The sequence below is a fragment of the Lepidochelys kempii genome, chromosome 22, assembly GCF_965140265.1.
Source record: "Lepidochelys kempii isolate rLepKem1 chromosome 22, rLepKem1.hap2, whole genome shotgun sequence".
Lineage (NCBI taxonomy): Eukaryota > Metazoa > Chordata > Testudines > Cheloniidae > Lepidochelys > Lepidochelys kempii.
Genome location: NC_133277.1, coordinates 1,483,983 through 1,503,938, shown reverse-complemented (window position 1 = coordinate 1,503,938; position 19,956 = coordinate 1,483,983). Strand labels below are relative to the sequence as shown.

General features: G+C 46.7%; 1 protein-coding gene across 15 annotated transcripts in view; it reads left to right on the top strand.

Moving 5' to 3' along the window:
• PKNOX2 (PBX/knotted 1 homeobox 2) overlaps nucleotides 1–19,956 on the top strand; it is a 691,764-nt gene that overhangs the window by 408,384 nt on the left and 263,424 nt on the right. The window contains exon 1 of one of the 15 annotated variants that reach the window (XM_073320716.1): nucleotides 18,429–18,468. The exons of the other annotated variants lie outside the window; for them this stretch is intronic. The gene's annotated coding sequence lies outside the window, so the exon portion shown is untranslated. Of the gene's footprint in view, nucleotides 1–18,428; nucleotides 18,469–19,956 lie in introns of those variants that run through there. 15 annotated transcript variants of the gene reach the window in all.

Sequence of the window (19,956 nt, the reverse complement as noted above, 5' to 3'; positions counted from 1 at the left end):
CGCGGACAAGTTAGCCTGACGGGGACAAGACCACAGTGGCTCTCCCAAGAAACCTGCACAAGCGCATTACCCAAGTTCTGGCTGAGACCTTTGAAGAGATCACTGAGGTCAATTACCGCGATGTGAGAGAGCACGTCAACGCCCTATTCTGCATCTAGGCATGCTTGCAGCCCTAACCCTCCTCACCCCAACAGCCCGCACCAAATAACTTCCTTCCCAAAATAAAAGCCGCTTACTGGGAACCTCTTCTGGTGTTTGTCCTTCCCCAAGCACCGGCCGTCGTGACTGGCTACCTTCCTCCTGGATTGAGAACAGATCCTGGGTGCACGCATCTAGGGATTCCAGGGTGTCTTCCTCTGCTGGAGCACCCTCGCTCCCACTTTGCTGCTCCTCCTCCTCCTCCTGCCTTGTTGCAGTGGCCTCTGAGGTGTCCATGGTGGTACTCGGCATGGAGGTGGAGTCGCCCCCAAGTATCGCATCCAGCTCTTTGTAGAAACAGCAGGTCGTGGGAGCAGCACCAGATGAGCAGGTTGCCTCGCGGGCTTTGCAGTAGGCATTCCGCAGCTCCTTCACTTTAATCCTGCACTGCAGTGCATCACGGTCATGGCCCCTTTCCAGCAGGGCCCATGATATCTGCCCGAAGATATCATAATTCCTACAGCTGTAGCGCAGCTAGGACTGGACAGCTTCCTTCCCCCAAAAACTGATGAGGTCCAGCACCTCGCCATTGCTCCATACTGGGGCTTGCCTGGCGCATGGAGGCATGGTCACCTGGAAAGATTCGCTGAGAGCACTCCACGCCTGGCTGAGCAAACAGGAAGGGGATTTTCAAAATTCCCAGCAAATTTAAAGGGCGGGTCTGATGGTTGGTCACCTGAGGGCAGGGCAGTAGAGTTCAAAGTGATGACCAGAGTGGCTAGCAGAGGCATTGTGGGACACTTCTGGAGGCCGATCACAGCACAATAACAGACCAGGGCGTCCACACTAGTGCCACAGCGCTCCAGTGGTGGCGCAGCAAACGTTAATCCACTCACCGAGGTGGAGACCAGCCGCGCTGTACGTGCCTTGCCAGTGTGGACGGGGCGTGAGCTAGGGCGCCCGGGGCTCCTTTATTGTGCTGTAACTCGCAAGTGTAGCCAAGCCCTTAGAAGTGAAGCTGGGGTACAGTGCCCTGTGTGTCAACTGCTTATTACCCCCACAGGTCTGAGTTTTTCCCTTCAGGAGTCTGTGAGCAGAGGTAGATAGTGACCAAACAACCTTCCTAAAACAACAGTATTGCTTATTTAACAGTAGGAACAGAGCATTAGAGAGAGGGAGGAAAAACTAAATCAAACAGTGTACACAGCTGTCTGTCTTACTTAGGGTTGCCAACCCTCCTGGATTGGCCAGGAGTCTCCTGGAATCAGAATCGATCTCCTGGTGGCTACTGAAACCAATCCAGGAGGGGGGATGGAGTGAATGGGGGCCAGGGCCTCAGAGAAGGGGTGGGGCAGGACAAGGGTATTTGGGTTTGTGCAGTTAGCCAGTTGGCTCTGCTAAAAGTCTGGTAGGGGGCGCAGTGGGGCTAAGGCAGGATCCCTACCTGTCCTGGCTCCTCATAGCTCCGAGAAGAGACCAGCATGTCAGTCTGGCTCCTAGGTACAGGGATGGCCAGGGAGTCTCTAAAAGAACAGGAGGACTTGTGGCACCTTAGCGACTAACCAATTTATTTGAGCATAAGCTTTTGTGAGTTACAGCTCACTTCATCGGAACACTTCATCCAATGAAGTGAGCTGTAGCTCACGAAAGCTTATGCTCAAATGATGCATGATTTAATGATTTAATGATTTAATGATGATCGATTTAATGATTGATGATTTAACTGGGAATTGGTCCTGCTTCGAGCAGGGGGTTGGACTAGATGACCTTCTGGGGTCCCTTCCAACCCTGATATTCTATGATTCTATGATTCTAAGTCCTCCTTTTCTTTTTGCGAATACAGACTAACACGCTGCTACTCTGAAACCAGGGAGTCTCTGCGCACTGCCCCTGCCCCGCAAGTGCCAACTCCGCAGCTCCCATTGGCTGGGAATTGTGGCCAATGGGAGCTATATGGGTGCTGTCTGCAGGCAGGGGCAGTGTGCCGAGCCCCCTGGCCCCTCTGCCTAGGAGCCAGACAGACATGCCAGTTGCTTCCAGGAGCCAAGTGGAGCCAGGGCAGGCATGGAGCCTGCCTTAGCCACGTTGCACCACCGGCCGGGAGCTGCCTGAGGTAAGGGTAGCCAGAGCCCACACCCCTCACCTCCTCCCATACCCTAATCCCCTGCCCCAGCCCTGAGCCCCCTCCCTCACCCAAACTCCCTCCTAGAGCCCTGTCAAGGTTCCTTCCCCACTCTGAACTCAAGGGTTCAGATGTGGGGACCTGCATGAAAACCCCCCTAAGCTTATTTTTACCAGCTTAGGTTAAAACTTCCCCAAGGTACAAACTATTTTACCTTTTGTCCCTGGACTTTATTGCTGCCCCACCAAGTGTCTAACAAAATATAACCGGGAAAGAGCCCACTTGGAAACGTCTTTCCCCCCAAAATCCCCCCAAGCCCTACAGCCCCTTTCCTGGGGAAGCCTTGATAAAAATTCTCACCAATTTGCATAGGTGAACACAGACCCAAACCCTTGGATCTTAAGAACAATGAAAAAGCAATCAGGTTCTTAAAAGAAGAATTTTAATTAAAGAAAAAGTAAAAGAATCACCTCTGTAGAATCAGGATGGTAAATACCTTACAGGGTAATCAGATTCAAACATAGAGAATCCCTCAAGGCAAAACCTTAAGCTACAAAAAGACACAAAAACAGGAATATCCATTCCATTCAGCACAACTTATCTTATCAGCCATTTAAACAAAACAGAATCTAATGCATATCTAACTAGATTGCTTATTAACCCTTTACAGGAGTTCTGACCTGCATTCCTGCTCTGGTCCCGGAAAAAGCAACACACAGACAGAGAGAACCCTTTGTTTCCCCCCTCCCCTCCACTTTGAAAGTATCTTGTCTTCTCATTGGTCATTTTGGTCAGGTACCAGTGAGGTTATCTTTAGCTTCTTAACTCTTTACAGGTGAAAACTTTTTTTTCCTCTGGCCAGGAGGGATTTAAAGGTGTTTACCCTTCCCTTTATATTTATGACAAGTCCACACCCCCTCCTACACCCCAACCCCCTACCCCAGGCTCAGCCAGGAGCCCCCTCCCACACTCTGAACCCCTGTCCCAGCCCTGTGAAAGTGAATGAGGGTGGGAGAGAATGAGCGACAGAGGGAGGGGGAATGGAGTGAGTCAGGGGCAGGGCCTCAGGGAAGGGGTGGGGCAGGGCAAGGGTGTTTGGGTTTGTGCAATTAGGCAGTTGGCAACCCTAATTTACCTAGAGTCCTGCCATCCTCCAATGATGACCTAAGAAACCCTAGCTTTTTCAGACCCCCCCCCCACCCAGCAGGCTGCTGGGTCTGAGTTTGGTTTGGTTGGTTCTCCCGAGAGAGTCCTTTCTAAATCCCAGCCCAAGTTCTTTCTCTCCTGTGTTTTAGTTTGCCTTGGTTGTTCCTGGGCAAAATCATCAAAGCTAAAGTTTTGGCACTATCCCTTAACAATGCTTCAATGTTTGACAGGCGACTATCTGGTGCCACTCTTCTCCTTCCTGCCTCTACTTCAGATAGACCCCTATGGGGTCAACCCATCTAATCAAACAGGAAACACCATTCCAATAATCAGACCAACATACAATATTCCCTGATTTACAGGGCAGCTCCATATCTGTCCCTCTTGTATTCAGTAGCCTCAGGCTTTTTCCATACCTCCTGCCCTTCCAGACCAGGAACCAAACCACTTTTCTTAATTCAGGGAGTTTCCCTATAGGAACATGGGGGAGATGTATACATTGAGGGCTGGCTACACTTGCAAGTTGGAGCACATTAAATCAGCCCTGGGTGCCCTAATTCCTGAGGGGTCCTCACTGGCAAGGCACGTAGAGCGCCTGGACTCTGCAGCAGGAGCGCTCCTGGTAATCCACCTCCACCAGAAGCATAAAGCTTGCTGCACCCTGGCTGAAACACCTGGGTGTCAGTGTGGACGACGTGTTGCATTACTCGGCTGTGATTGGCCTCTGGAAACGTCCCATAATCCCCTGAAGTCAAGTGGCCACTCTGGTCATTGCAGCCAAGGTCAAAACAGGCATGGGCATATCCCCTTTCACAGCTCCCTTTCTGACAGCCGGCTGCTTATCTGCTCCGAGACAAAGAAACCATCACTGTGGAATGATGCTGCTGCCGAGGCAGGCCTGGGGGGGGTGGGGAGCTGATGTCGGGGTTTCCCCCTGCTGCTGTCTGAACTTACAAGACAGCCTGCTGACACACTCTGCCCCCCAAAACACACCGTCTCTCCCTGCACATACACACAACACACTCCCTGTCACACTCCCCCCATTTGAAAAGCACGCTGCAGCCATTTGCACACTGGGATGGCTACCACAATGCACTGCTCTCTGTGGCTTTGCAAGAGCTGCTAACGTGGCCACACCACTGCGCTTGCAGCTGAGAGTGTAAACACACGGCAGCGCTTTCCCTGCTGGGTCTCCAAAGGCTGGTTTAACTCCCAGCGCTCTACATCTGCAAGTGTAGCCAAGCCCTTACATAAGTGTGTTTGAGTCTGTCCATGTGCATCTCGCCTTTCCCTCTTGTTAGTTTCTTTGCTTGTGTCGATGTTTACATTTCTTACTTACACTTTCTTGGATTTTCTTATGTTCATAGACTCAGGCTTCTTTTCCCTCAGAAATATTTGCTCTTGGGACAGATTGAGTCAAAGGGAAACCGCTATACTTCTCATTTACTTTCTCTCCTTTTCCCCTGGTTTAACTCTGCAGGGCAATCATGGTAGATGATTGGCTCCGCCTAGACCCCATCTGACTTCCACCTGCTTGCTGCAAATACATGAAGTGCACTTAAACATTGTAACCTACTCCTGAGCCAGGGAATTCGTACTCCTTGCCAAGAAACATTATACACACATATTAGCTGCATTAAATATTTGCAGCGAGAACAGGATCTCTATTATTTAAAGGACCTTGGCATTCCATGGCATTAGCAATAGGTTGCATTGGACCTGGGGATTATTGTCTTTATTTCAAGGTGAAGTAATGGCTTAGAAACAACTACAAAAGGAGACTTTCTGTTAGCTGGAGTAATAGTTGCAGACTCTGCTCCTGCACCTCTGACTGGAGACAAGGACACAAAATAGACATTGAAGTCTACAGTTATAATTTAATAGATTCTATAATGTAAGGGGACAATTGCTATTTGAGACTAAGGACTGGTTGCTGAGCACCTGCAATCACACTGTCTCACTGAAATAAAACTTCAAATGCACAGCACCACTCAGAATCTAGCCCTCTGATTTTAAAATTCTGCATGTAAAAACCCTGGCCCAAATTCTGTGATCTATATTCATAGATTCCAAGACTCGAGGGGACCATTGTGATAATCTATTCTGAGTTCCTGTATAATACAGGGCAGAGAACTGCCCCAAAATAATTCCTCGAGCAGAGCTTTTAGAAAAACATCCACATTTGATGTAAAAATGATCAGTGATGGAGAATCCACCATGGCCCTTGGTAAATTGTTCCAATGGTTAATTACCCTCTCTGTCAAAAACATGTACCTTATTTCCAGTCTGAATGTGTCTAGCTTCAGCTGTAAGCTTGTGGATTGTTATACTTTTTTCTGCTCCATTGAGGAGCCCATTATTAAATATCTGTTCCCCCCTAGATACTTATAGACTGTCATGCCTTAACCTTCTCTTCGTCTCAAAGAGTTCAATCTATTTAGTTTAACTATCACTGTTAGACATCGTTTCTATTTGTTTAATCATTCTCGTGCCTCTTCTCTGAATCATCTCCAATTTATCAACATCCTTCTTAAATACTGGGCAGCAAAACTGGACACAGGAGTCCAGCAGTGGTCACACCAGTGCCAAATACAAACATAAAATAACCTGTCTACTCCCTCTCAAGATTCTCCTGTTCATGCATTCAAGGACTGCATTTGCATCACTTTGGGAGCTCATGTTCAGCTGCCATGACCCCCAATCTTTTTTCAGAGTCACTGCTTCCCAGGATAGAGTCCCCCATCCTGAAAGTATGGCCTGCAGTCTTTGTTCCTAGATGCATACATTAACATTAAGTCATGTTGAAATGCATATTGTTTGTTTGCACCCAGTTTACCAAGCAATCCAGATCACTCTGAATTAGTGACCTGTCCTCTCCAATTTTTGTTATCTCAAACTTTCAGTGGTGGTTTTATTTTCTTCCAGGTCATTGATAAAAATGTTAAATAGCCAAGAACTGATCCCTGAAGGACCCCTCTGTAAACACACCCGCTTAATGATAATTCCCCGTTTACAATTACATTTTGAGACCTATCATTTATCCAGTTTTTAATCTATTAATGTGTGCCATGGGAATTGTATATTCTAGTTTTCTAATCAGAATATTGTATGGTACCAAACTGAACACCTTACAGCAATACTATTATCTTTATCAACCAAACCTGGAATCATCAGAAAAATATCAAGTTAGTTTGACAGAATCTGTTTTCCATAAACCCATGTTGAGATGCATTAATTACATTACCCTCCTTTAACTCTTTATTGACTCCTGTATCAGCTGCTTCATTATCTTGCCTGGGATCAATATTAAGCTGATAGGTCTATATTACCCAGGCCATTTCATTTACCCTTTTTGAAAATTGGCATAACATTAGCTTTATTTCAGTCTTCTGGAACTTCATAGAATCATAGACTATCAGGATTGGAACTTAGGAGGTCATTTAGTCCAACCCCCTGCTCAAAGCAGGACCAACCCCAACTAAATCATCCCAGCCAGGGCTTTGTCAAGCTTGACCTTAAAAACCTCAAAGGAAGGAGATTCCATCTCCTCCCTAGATAACCCATTCCAGTGCTTCATCCTCCTAGTGAAAACGTTTTTCCTAATATCCAACCTAAACCTCCCCTACTGCAACTTGAGACCATTACTCCTTGTTCTATCATCTGGTACCACTGAGAACAGTCTAGATCCATCCTTTTTGGAACCCCCTTTCAGGTAGCTGAAAGCAGCTATCAAATCCCCCCCTCATTCTTCTCTTCTGCAGACTAAACAATCCCAGTTCCTTCAGCCTCTCCTCATAAATCATGTGTTCCAGTCCCCTAATCATTTTTGTTGCCCTCTGCTGGACACTTTCCAATTTTTCCACAGCCTTCTTGCACTGTGGGGCCCAAAACTGGACATAGTACTCCAGATGAGGCCTCACTAATGTCGAATAGAGGGGAATGATCTCGTCCCTCGATCTGCTGGTAATGCCCCTACTTATACAGCCCAAAATGTCATTAGCCTTCTTGGCAACAAGTGAACACTGTTGACTCATATCCAGCTTCTCATCCACTGTAACCCCTAGGTCCTTTTCTACAGAACTGTTGCCTAGCTGCTCAGTCCCTAGTCTATAGCAGTGCATGGGATTCTTTCATCCTAAGTGCAGGACTCTACACTTGTCTTTATTGAACCTCATCAGATTTCTTTTGGCCCAATCCTCTACTTTGTCTGGGGCTCTCTGTATCCTATCGCTACCCTCCAGCGTATCTCTCTCTCCTCCCAGTTTAGTGTCATCTGCAAACTTGCTGAGGGTGCAGTCCACGCTATCCTCCGGATCATTAATGATCTGTCCCATGCTCCAAGACTTAATGAAAATCAACATTAATGGTCTAGCAAGCCCCTCACCCAGCTCTTTTAAAACTCTTGGACAGATGGTCTCTGGAGCTGCTGATTTTAAAATGTCAGACTTTAATAGCCTCTGTTTAACATCCTCCAAAAGATATAGTGGAATGGAAAGAGTTTTATCATCTGTCTTTCCCCCCAAATATGGAACAGAAATATTTATTGAATGCTTCTGCCTTTTCGGCATTATTATTGATACTTCTACCATTTCTGTCTAGTAATGGCTCAATACCGTTTTCAGGATTCTTTTTGTTCCTAATATATTTTAAAAACCTCCTTCTTATTGTCTTTAAGTCTGCTGTCCATAGATATCTTGTGTCCCTTTCCTTCACTTGTCAATTTTCCACAATTTCTAACTCCTGTCTTATATTCATTCCTACCAACTTCCCCTTTCTTCCATTTGTTATAGATATTTTTACAGATGCCTTCCCTTCCCCTCTAAACCAGGTTAGGTTTTTTTCACCAGCACCACTTTCTTCCTCCATCGTGGGATATTCCCCTGACAGCTTTTGGAAGTCAAAGGGATTGCAGAGTTAGAGTTGAGCACGCACTCTCCCTCTAATATTTAAAACAAAGGTTCATAATTACTCATTTAATGAGCAAAAGGCTCAGGAGTGCAAAGGAGTAGGGTGGGGGCGGTGGTGGTGGTTTTTATTATTGTTTGTATCATGGTAGCATCCACAGGCCCCAGTCAGCACTGGGCACAGGTGCTGGACACTGTACAAACATTCCAGAAAAGACACACAGTCTGGGCTGAGCTGTGCCACGTGATGCCGGACAAAATGGAGTGGAAAGGAAAGAGGATAGTGACAGTAGTGGGGACAGGAGGCTGCATATATTAGCTGTATGTACAGTTTGGAGGTTTGATAGGATGGTTGGTTTGTTATGCAGTGAAGCACAAAAGTAACTAAAAGCTAAAGTTAAGGCTGCCTGCACAAGCTTAACCTAGCCTCGTATTGTGTGCATGTTACAAATATAGTCTGAGATTAAATTAAAACATAATATTTCATACTGAACACAAGTGTCATAGAATTTTTTCTACCATCTTTGATACACACATAGCATTTTGTGACACTAATTTCATTTTCATAACAATCCTGTAGTTCTCTGTTGACTTGGAGTTTTTATATAACTTCCCTTGCTTCTATGGCATTTCAATACTTTTGTCATTACACATATACTGCATAGTCTTTCTTAATTGCAGTCCTGGCATGAGACATTTAACTTAGCCCTGGTCTACACTAGGACTTTAGGTCGAATTTAGCAGCGTTAAATCGATGTAAACCTGCACCCGTCCACACCATGAAGCCGTTTATTTCGACATAAAGGGCTCTTAAAATCGATTTCCTTACTCCACCCCTGACAAGTGGATTAGCGCTTAAATCGGCCTTGCCGGGTCAAATTTGGGGTACTGTGGACACAGTTCGATGGTATTGGCCTCCAGGAGCTATCCCAGAGTGCTCCATTGTGACTGCTCTGGACAGCACTCTCAACTCAGATGCACGATTGTTTGTCATTGCTCTGACGCAGGGAGGGGCGACTGATGACACGGCTTACAGGGTTGGCTTACAGGGAGTTAAAATCAACAAAGGGGGTGGCTTTACATCAAGGAGTATTTCAGGCAGGACTTCACGGAGGGTTCCAATAAGAAATGGTGCACCTAAGTTATTGTTCTTATTGGAACAAGGAAGTTAGTCTGGCCTCTGATTGATACATGGCTAGATTTACCTCGCTGCACCTTCTCTGTGAGTGACTGCAGTGTGACCTAGAGGAATGAGTCCCCTAGATGGGGGGGCGGGTTTGCAAATGAGTACAAAACAAATCTGGTCTATTTCTTGTTTTGATCCACTCCATCTATCTTTTACATCTTTGGCTGGCAGCAGACGGTGCGGAAGGACTGCATGCCATCCACATCTCATGGCTGCTCGGCAGAAGATGGTACAATAGGACTGCTAGTAATCCATATCGTCTGCCTGCTCACCATAAGATGGTTCAATAGGACTGACTGCAGGACTAAAGAGAATGACCTGATCAGGTCACTCCAAATTTAGTCCCTGCGCCCATGTCTGCCCAGGCGCTCCTGATCGACCTCACAGAGGCGACCAGGAGCACCTCGGACATGACGATGACGGCTACCAGTCCTATTGCACCGTCTGCTGCCACAAGGCAATGGGTTGCTGCTGCTGTGTAGCAATGCAGTACCACGTCTGCCAGCACCCAGGAGACATACGGTGACAGTGAGCTGAGTGGGCTCCATGCTTGCCGTGGTATGGCGTCTGCACAGGTAACTCAGGAAAAAAGGCGCGAAACGATTGTCTGCCCTTGCTTTCACGGAGAGAGGGAGGGAACGGGGGCCTGACGACATGTACCCAGAACCACCCGTGACAATGTTTTAGCCCCATCAGGCATTGGGATCTCAACCCAGAATTCCAAGGGGCAGCGGAGACTGCGGGAACTGTGGGATAGCTACCCACAGTGCAACGCTCTGGAAGTCGACTCTAGCTTCGGTACTGTGGAAGCACTTCGCCGAGTTAATGCACTTAATGCACTTAGAGCATTTTCTGTGGGGACACACACACTCGAATATATAAAACCGATTTCTAAAAAACCGACTTTTATAAATTTGGCCTAATTTTGTAGTGTAGACATACCCTTAGGGTATGTCTACCCAAGAAATTTGGTCGATTTTATAGAAGTTGGTCTTTAGAAAGCGATTTTATACAGTCGATTGTGTATGTCCTCACTAAACACATTAAGTCGGCGGAGTGTGTCCTCAATACCGTGGCTAGCATCGACTCACAGAGCGGTGCACTGTGGTCCACAGTCCCTGCAGTCTCCGCTGCCCATTGGAATTCTGGGTGAAGCTCCCAATGCCTGATGGGGCAAAAACATTGTCGCGGGTGGTTTTGGGTACATGTCGTCAGTCTCCCCCCATCCCTCACTCCCTCCATGAAAGCAATGGTAGACAATCCTTTCGCACCTTTTTTCCTGGGTTACCCATGCAGACACCATAGCATGGCAAGCACGGAGCCTGCTCAGCTCACTGCTGCTGTTGTGAGCATTGTAAACACCTCGTGCATTATCCTGCAGTATGTGCAGAACCTGGCCAGGAGATGCCAGTACAAGGACGATTGTTAGGAGGACATGGACACACATGTTCCTGAAAGCACGGGACGTGGCAATTGGGACATCATGGCGGCATTGGGGCAGGTGTATACAGTGGAATGCAAATTCTGGGCCCGGCAAACAAGCACAGACTCGTGGGACCGCATAGTGCTGCAGGTATGGGATGATTCCCAGTGGCTGTGAAACTTTCACATGCGTGAGGCCACTTTCCTGGAACTTTGTGAGTTGCTTTCCCCTACCCTGAAGCGCAGGAATACCAAGATGAGACCTGCCCTGATAGTTGAGAAGCGAGTGGCAATAGCCCTGTGGAAGCTTGCAACGCCTGACTGCTACTGGTCAGTCGGGAATCAATTTGGAGTGGGCAAATCTACTGTGGGGGCTGCTGTCATCCAAGTAGCCAATGCAATCACTGCCCTTCTGCTAACAAGGGTAGTAACTCTGGGAAATGTGCAGGTCATAGTGGATGGCTTTGCTGCAATGGGTTTCCCTAACTGTGGTGGGGCAATAGGACGGAACGCATATCCCTATCTTGGCACCAGACCACCTTGCCAACAAGTTCATAAACCGACATCAGTGTGGGATGGCCAGGAAAGGTGCATGATGCTCGCATCTTTAGGAACTCTGGGCTGTTCAAACAGCTGCAAGAATTACTACTGGGGATGTTGAAATGCCAATATTTATCCTTGGGGACCCAGCCTACCCCTTGCTCCCATGGCTCTTGAAGCCGTACACAGGCAGCCTGGACTGTAGTAAGGAGCAGTTCAACTATAGGCTGAGCAAATGCAGAATGGTGGTAGAGTGTGCCTTTGGATGTTTAAAAGCTCTCTGGTGCTGTTTGCTGGCTAGGTTAGACCTCAGCCCAACCAACATTCTCGTTTTTACTGCTGCTTGCTGTGTGCTCCATAATATCTGTGAGAGTAAGGGGGAGATGTTTATGGCAGGGTGGGAGGTTGAGGCAAATCGCCTGGCAGCCAACTTTGAGCAGCCAGACACCAGGGCCATTAGAAGAGCACAGCTAGGCATGCTGCACATCAGAGAGGCTTTGAAAGCCAGTTTCATGACTGGCCAGGCTACGGTGCGATAGTTGTGCGTGTTTCTCCTTGATGCAAACCCGCCCCCTTTGTTGATTTTAATTCCCTGTAAGCCAACCACCCTCCCACCTTCGATCACAGCTGGCAAAAGAAATAAGGTCACTATTGTTTTGAAACCATGCATTCTTTCTTTATTAATTAAAAAAAGTGTGATAACTGACAAGGTAGCAAGGGTGGGGTGGGGGAGGAGAGGAGGACAAGGCCACATTGCTTATTGTATCCACACTACAAATCACAGCTGTTTGAATGACAGCCTTCTGTTGCTTGGGCCATGGTCTGGAGTGGAGTGGCTGGGTGCCTGGAGCCTCCCACCCCCCGCCTTCTTGGGCATCTGGATAAGGAGGATATGGAACTTGGGGAGGAGGGCAGGCGGTTATACGGTGGATGCAGCAGCGGTCTGTGCTCCTGTTGCCTTTCCTGCAGCTCTACCAGACTCTTGAGCATGTCCGTTTGCTCCCCCATTAGCCTCAGCATCACCTCCTGCCTCTTCTCATCGCACTCACCTAACGCTTTCCTGGCCTCTGCCACTGAATGCCTCCATGCATTCAGCTGTGCCCTATCAGTGCGGAAGGACTGCATGAGCTTGGAAAACATGTCATCGCGAGTGTGGTTTCTTCGCATTCTAATCTGTGATAACCTCAGGGACGGAGATGATAGGGGGAGCACAGAAACATTTGCACCTGCGGGGGGATAAAAAGGGAGAGTAAAATTTAAGATGATACATTTCTGAGAACAAAAGGGAGACACTTTCACAGTGAATCAAGCAATTTGCAGCGGACAGCACATGTGCTTTAGGTACAAGGTTGCATTTTGCCTTTTATATTGCGCACCTGCCGGTATGGTGACACATGACAAACAGCTGTACAACATATTCAGTTTCCAGGCAGCCATGGTAAGCCTTTTGGTATGCAGGGTTGGCTTCTTACACCTTCATAACACGTGGGAATGGTTTCAAACTGCAGTGCCATCCTTTCCCATAGCAAGCAATGCTGGTTGGGTTTCACATTTAAAAGGAGGGGCTGCCGTTTTCGGATGGATGACACTAAACTGGGAGGAGAGGCAGATACGCTGGAGGGTAGGGATAGGATACAGAGGGACCTAGACAAATGGGAGGATTGGGCCAAAAGAAATCTGATGAGGTTCAACAAGGACAAGTGCAGAGTCCTGCACTTAGGACGGAAGAATCCAATGCACCGCTACAGACTAGGGACTGAATGGCTCGGTAGCAGTTCTGCAGAAAAGGACCTAGGGGTTACAGTGGACGAGAAGCTGGATATGAGACAACAGTGTGCCCTTGTTGCCAAGAAGGCCAATGGCATTTTGGGCTGTATAAGTAGGGGCATTGCCAGCAGATCGAGGGACGTGATCTTTCCCCTCTATTCGACACTGGTGAGGCCCCATCTGGAGTACTGTGTCCAGTTTTGGGCCCCACACTCCCAGAAGGATGTGGAAAAATTGGAAAGAGTCCAGCGAAGGGCAACAAAAATGATTAGGAACACATGACTTATGAGGAGAAGCTGAGGGAACTGGGATTGTTTAGTCTGCGGAAGAGAAGAATGAGGGGGGATTTGATAGCTGCTTTTAACTACCTGAAAGGGGGTTCCAAAGAGGATGGTGCTAGACTGTTCTCAGTGGTAGCTGACGACAGAACAAGGAGTAATAGTCTCAAGTTGCAGTGGGGGAGATTTAGGTTGGATATTAGGAAAAACTTTTTCACTAGGAGGGTGGTGAAACACTGGAATGTGTTACCTAGGGAGGTGATGGAATCTCCTTCCTTAGATATTTTTAAGATCAGGCTTGACAAAGCCCTGGCTGGGATGATTTAGTTGGGGTTGGTCCTGCTTTGAGCAGGTGGTTGGACTAGATGACCTCCTGAGGTTCCTTCCAACCCTGATATTCTATGATTCACACACCTCTCCCCACCGCATGGTTATTCTCTGGGATGATCCTTTCACCCCTCCCCCCACTGCATGGCTATTCTCTGGGATTATCCCTTTTAGCCAAGCACAAACAACCCATCGTGAACAGGGTCCTTTTACTATTCCCTTACAAAAATTCCCTGTTTCAACCAGGTAACCATGAATGATTTCACTCTCCTGAGGCTAAACGATAAAGACCAAATTTTGCTTGAATGCGACCAAAACCCAGGACCATTCGCTGCCATGCTTTGTGCTGCAATGATTCCAGACTACTTGCTACTGGCTTGGCATGGTAAAGTGTCCTACCGTGGAGGATGAAATAAAGCAGCCCTCCCCAGAAACCTTCTGCAAAGGCTTTCAGAGTACCTCCAGGAGAGCTTCATGGAGTCGTCCCTGGAGGATTCCCGCTCCATCCCCAGAAACGTTAACAGATTTTTCCAGTAGCTGTACTGGCTGCGAATGCATCCCAATTCGTTAGGGCAAACCAAACATTAAACACTATTGCTTTTAAATCCTGTACTGTAGTTACAAATGTGCACTCACCAGAGGTGCCTTCTCCAGCTTCAGTGTCTGGGAACCTGCCTTGGGAGGGGATTGGCTCCAGGGTGATGAAAAAGTCCTGGCTGCCGAGGAGAACTGATTCTCTGCTTGCCTGCTGCACATTCTCCTCCTCTTCCTCATCCACAAAATCCTCCTCCCTGTTGCATGAGACTCCCCCCTTGCAGGTGTCCATGGACAGTGGTGAGTTAGTGGTAAGGGTCCCCCCCTAGAATGCTATGCAGCTGATCATAGAAGTGGCATGTCTGGGGCTCTGACCCGGAGCAACCGTTTGCCTCTTTTGTCAGGCTTGCCTGGGCTCCTTAACTTTCACGCGGCACTGCTGCATGTCCCTGTCTCTGTCTACCATACCCTGTGCAATTTTGGCATATACATTAGCATTTCTTCTTTTTGATTGGAGTTCAGCCTGCACAGATTCTTCTCCCCATACAGCAATCAGATCCAGTGTCTCCCGTTCGCTCCATGCTGGAGCTCGTTTGCGATTCTGGGGGACTGCATGGTCACCTGTGCTGCTGAGCTCACCATGCTGACCAAACAGGAAATGAAATTCAAAATTTCCCGGGGGTTTTCCTGTGTACCTGGCTAGTGCATCGGAGTTGAAAGTGCTGTCCAGAGCGGTCTCATTGGAGCACTCTGGGATAGCTCCCAGAGGCCAATAACATCGACTTGCGTCTGCACTACCCCAAATTAGACCCAGCACGGTCGATTTTAGCACTACTCCCCTCGCTGGGGAGGAGTATAGCTGTCAATTTTAATAGCCCTTTAGGTCGACGGAACGGGGTTGGTTGTGTAGACGCATAGCTTATAAAATCAACCTAACGCGGCTAAATTCGACCTAACCTCATAGTGTAGACCAGGGCTTAGGCTACTATAGAAAGTTTGTAGGCTTCTGTACCAATTGTTTTGTTATATTTAGTCTGTAGCAAGTTGTGTAAGTATATTTAACTCTGTGCTTTTCATAAAATACAGTTGATTTTCATGAATTCTGTTTGTCCCGTTCATGCAGTCGTATACAGTATTACAGGATATGACACCGGTATAGCAAAAGTCACATAAAAATGTATGCTCTCATGTATTTGAGAATTAGCATGAAAGTATGCAATTTAAGACAGTATCATGATGCATATGCACATGTAACTGTAACTTTTGTATTTCCTGATTTCTGAGCACATAATTGTGCAATATTAACATTTTGTGCGTTTGTTTGCATGGAATTTCTTGGGAGTCAGGTATGTTGGCAACAAGAAGAAAGCCAAGGAATGTGTGGGCCCCTTACTGAATGAGGGAGGCAACCTAGTGACACAGGATGTGGAAAAATCTAATGTACTCAATGCTTTTTTTGCCTCTGTTTTCACTAACAAGGTCAGCTCCCAGACTGCTGCGCTGGGCATCACAAAATGGGGAAGAGATGGCCAGCCCTCTGTGGAGATAGAGGTGGTTAGGGACTATTTAGAAAAGCTGGACGTGCACAAGTCCATGGGGCCGGACGAGTTGCATCCGAGAGTGCTGAAGGAATTGGCGGCTGTGATTGCAGAGCCATTGGCCATTATCTTTGAAAACTCGTGGCGAACCGGGGAAGTCCCGGATGACTGGAAAAAGGCTAATGTAGTGGCAATCTTTAAAAAAGGGAAGGAGGAGGATCCTGGGAACTACAGGCCAGTCAGCCTCACTTCAGTCCCTGGAAAAATCATGGAGCAGGTCCTCAAAGAATCAATCCTGAAGCACTTGCATGAGAGGAAAGTGATCAGGAACAGCCAGCATGGATTCACCAAGGGAAGGTCATGCCTGACTAATCTAATCGCCTTTTATGATGACATTACTGGTTCTGTGGATGAAGGGAAAGCAATGGATGTATTGTTTCTTGACTTTAGCAAAGCTTTTGACACGGTCTCCCACAGTATTCTTGTCAGCAAGTTAAGGAAGTATGGGCTGGATGAATGCACTACAAGGTGGGTAGAAAGCTGGCTAGATTGTCGGGCTCAACGGGTAGTGATCAATGGCTCCATATCTAGTTGGCAGCCGGTATCAAGTGGAGTACCCCAAGGGTCGGTCCTGGGGCCGGTTTTGTTCAATATCTTCATAAATGATCTGGAGGATGGTGTGGATTGCACTCTCAGCAAATTTGCGGATGATACTAAACTGGGAGGAGTGGTAGATACGCTGGAGGGGAGGGATAGGATACAGAAAGACCTAGACAAATTGGAGGATTGGGCCAAAAGAAATCTGATGAGGTTCAATAAGGATAAGTGCAGGGTCCTGCACTTGAGATGGAAGAACCCAATGCACAGCTACAGACTAGGGACCGAATGGCTAGGCAGCAGTTCTGCGGAAAAGGACCTAGGGGTGACAGTGGACGAGAAGCTGGATATGAGTCAGCAGTGTGCCCTTGTTGCCAAGAAGGCCAATGGCATTTTGGGATGTATAAGTAGGGGCATAGCGAGCAGATCGAGGGACGTGATCGTTCCCCTCTATTCGACATTGGTGAGGCCTCATCTGGAGTACTGTGTCCAGTTTTGGGCCCCACACTTCAAGAAGGATGTGGATAAATTGGAGAGAGTCCAGCGAAGGGCAACAAAAATGATTAGGGGACTGGAACACATGAGTTATGAGGAGAGGCTGAGGGAGCTGGGATTGTTTAGCCTGCAGAAGAGAAGAATGAGGGGGGATTTGATAGCTGCTTTCAACTACCTGAAAGAGGGTTCCAAAGAGGATGGCTCTAGACTGTTCTCAATGGTAGCAGATGACAGAACGAGGAGTAATGATCTCAAGTTGCAGTGGGGGAGGTTTAGATTGGATATTAGGAAAAACTTTTTCACTAAGAGGGTGGTGAAACACTGGAATGCGTTACCTAGGGAGGTGGTAGAATCTCCTTCCTTAGAGGTTTTTAAGGTCAGGCTTGACAAAGCCCTGGCTGGGATGATTTAACTGGGAATTGGTCCTGCTTTGAGCAGGGGGTTGGACTAGATGACCTTCTGGGGTCCCTTCCAACCCTGATATTCTATGATTCTATGATTCTTTAAAAGAAAATGGCTGAGGACACAAAAGGAAACCTATTACAAGGAGATCAACTTTTTAGGATTTTGAAGGTCTGCTCACAAATTGATGTAGTGTGTGTCAGGGTTCAGTTCATGTCAGTTCAGGTACCTTTTTTGCTGTGTTCTGGTATTTTAATTTTTTTTTTTAATGACTCAGTCCCTGGTGTTTGCAGAGTCTAACTACTGATCTAGACTCCATGTAATTAGCCTCTTCAATGCACCTTAAGGCAGTGCTTCTCAAGCTATCTGATGTGGGGGGACTGGCAATTTTTTCCCCCAATGTGCGTGCAGACCAGCAGCCGATGGCTCGCGGCCTGGCACCGGTCCCCGGACCACCACTTTGAGTAGCACTGCCTTAAGGGACACACTAGGTGGAGCCTTGCTTCTATGCAACACAGGAGATCTGCAGGAGGGAAGAAATCTCTTCTGTAAACTGTAGGAGCTGCACATTTCCCATGGTGTATAAGAGCAGGCATTCTGCCTGTGCACCATAAGATGCGCACAAGAATTCTTCAACTCTTTTGCGCTTGACTAGGAACAAAAGAAGTTAGTCACAGATCTGTGCTTCCTTACAGCTGCACTTTCTAAGCCTTCCAAAAAAAGTCCATGAAAAGTGTACTGCAGTCGTGTGAGGTTTTCTGATAGTGATAAGAACTTTTCACCAGACGCTCTTCTCAGTTAGGGCTCTTCTCCATATTTTGTATTTGCCATAGGCTCTTCTCTTCAAAAAGGGATATTTCCTGGCTAGTTTTCTGCTTCATCTCCAGACACTTTTGGCTGCAGAGCTGTTCAGGAAAAGTCACATTTTTTTTTAAATAGGAACATAATATTTTTCATTTTTCTCATTCATAAAATGAGAAAACTAATTTAGCTCAAATTTTTATATTTATAAAAACCTCTCTTTCAGGCAAAGAGCAAGCCTGGACAAGTTGAGCCGAAAAGGATTGGAAAGGTATGAGCAAACAGAAGATTAGAGTGCAAATTGTTGCTCAACTTTACCTGTAGAAGGTATCATTGCCACTCCTGCTTTACTTTTACTTCAGTTACTTTAAAGGAAGGGAGTCAAAGTTGTTCAGATAGGGAGCATTTAGGGAAGCTAAGAAAGAAGGGTTTCTTCTATATTTCAGGGAAGGTTTTTTAACAGTAAGAGGAAGTGGCAGTGAAACAGACTCCTAAAGGAGGGGGTTGAGATATCATCACTTCAGAGATTCAGGAGCAGGTTAAATGCAGTTTCAGTGGAGACGTGGTGAGCCATCTTGAAGAGTGCTGAGGGTCGAACTGATGGTCTATGTGATTATTCCTGTTATCTATGATTACATTAATTCTCTCCAGACAGCTAATGGAATGTTTCTCCAATGACTTTTAGCATTAGATAATACTGCTGAGGAAAGAATTCTGATTGGTAATGAGGTTTCTACTAAGAGAGCTAATTTTGATTGAATATTATGATTAATGCAATTCACAAGATTTATTTATTTGGAGCACTCACCACTACCCCAAAGGGAAAAGTCTCTACCATTATACTTATTTTCCAATGCATTAACTGTTAGAAACAGAGCACTGAGGTTAATTGCCCAGGGTCCCTTGGAGTTTCGCGGCAGTCTCAGGAAAAGAGCCCTGATCCCTAAGATGGTAGAATCACGCCTCAACCATTACATCACAGTGTCTCTCCTGCAAATTCCTCAACTGTCTATACTTAGGTGTACTGTAAAATGCTTGAGACTTACCCATCTTTGGAAAGAAACTTGGGAACTACCAATTTAACAGTGTTACATGTACAGAGCATTGGTATTAGACATCTCTTTCTGAAAGGGGAACTAAAGCACAGAAAGGTTGAATGGAACCTAAGACTAAAATGCTATAATTTAGACACTGACTCTGGAACTGAGTTTTTACCCTACCTAGAGTCTGACTTACTGTACTGTATATTGATCTTTGCAGCACATTTCCCAACACAGGAGTGAAGGTGTCCACGCTGTACATACGTGCATAGCTAAATTAGCTGCATAGACATAGTTGCCAAGCTTTGGGTGACATTTTATGCAAATTATTCAATTGACTGATTGGCCTATTTCTGACTGATTTGCATATTGCCATAAACTTTGGCTTAAAAAACATTCTGTGGATGTAGTGCTCATGCAGCACTTGTGAATGAAACCCTCTGCTTATCTACAAAGCAACATCAGATCAAGCTTCCCCCACATACTGGCCTGCCAGCTTGCAAAACACTGATCTGGGGGGAATCTCTAGGGATCACAGAGGAAGTTCAGTCCCCATGGCCCAGGTCATTCTTGGTCTCTCTGCTTAGTCTGCCAACTAGTGCGAAGAGTGTTGGTGAGTTTGTGCTATGGGAATTTTAGCTAAGAGACAATGCACGTTAGCATAGAGATGATAGCAGGCTCATAAACCTCAATGCGTGTCTAGGCACTAGCCTGGGACA